Source organism: Eimeria mitis, genomic scaffold, assembly GCF_000499745.2.
Source record: "Eimeria mitis Houghton genomic scaffold, Emh_scaff944, whole genome shotgun sequence".
Lineage (NCBI taxonomy): Eukaryota > Apicomplexa > Conoidasida > Eucoccidiorida > Eimeriidae > Eimeria > Eimeria mitis.
In genome coordinates this window covers 6,930-7,630 of record NW_013576972.1, presented here as the reverse complement: position 1 = coordinate 7,630, position 701 = coordinate 6,930, and positions in this window count along the sequence as shown.

Below are 701 nucleotides of genomic sequence, written 5' to 3'. Positions count from 1 at the left end.
TATATATATATATATATATATATATATATAACCACACGGATTGCATCTGCGTATACAAATATAGTACAGCGCACAGCACGCTTCTAATCAACGGTGGAGTATTCAGGTGTATGTCTTTAGTGCATAGGCAGTGACAGCTAAACTAAGCTGAAAGCTAAGCTGAGGTTGTAACGCTGGGGACTCAATAGCGTTTGCATGCACACTATGGGGGCAGTACTGAGGCCGGCAGCAAGCCGCTACATGGTAGATATCTGCATAATGCCAACTGCTAAAGTAAAATACATAAGCAGAGAATTTTCTACAGTTACAGCACACAACACAACACAACACAACACACAACACACCTCCAGCAGTTCTCTAACGTTCATAAATATATTTCAACCACGTTGCTGCTGCATTCTCCCTACTTACAAACACTATTCCCCACACACTTTGTTATACTTGTATCCTTACTTGTGTGCTGCAATGTTTTTTGACTAATCCACTCACTAAATGTGAAGCAAAGTGAATACACAGACAACAACTAGTATGGTGCTGCATCCTGGTCAGATAGCTGCATTGTAAATATTATATTAGTGAAGCCGCATCGTACCCGTCTTCTATCGCTCTCTTTGGCATAGAATATAGCCGCAGGTGTCAGTACGAAGCAGCAGAGGAAGACAGCGATGCCAAGACAAAGGTATAGCTGCTGCAACACCTCG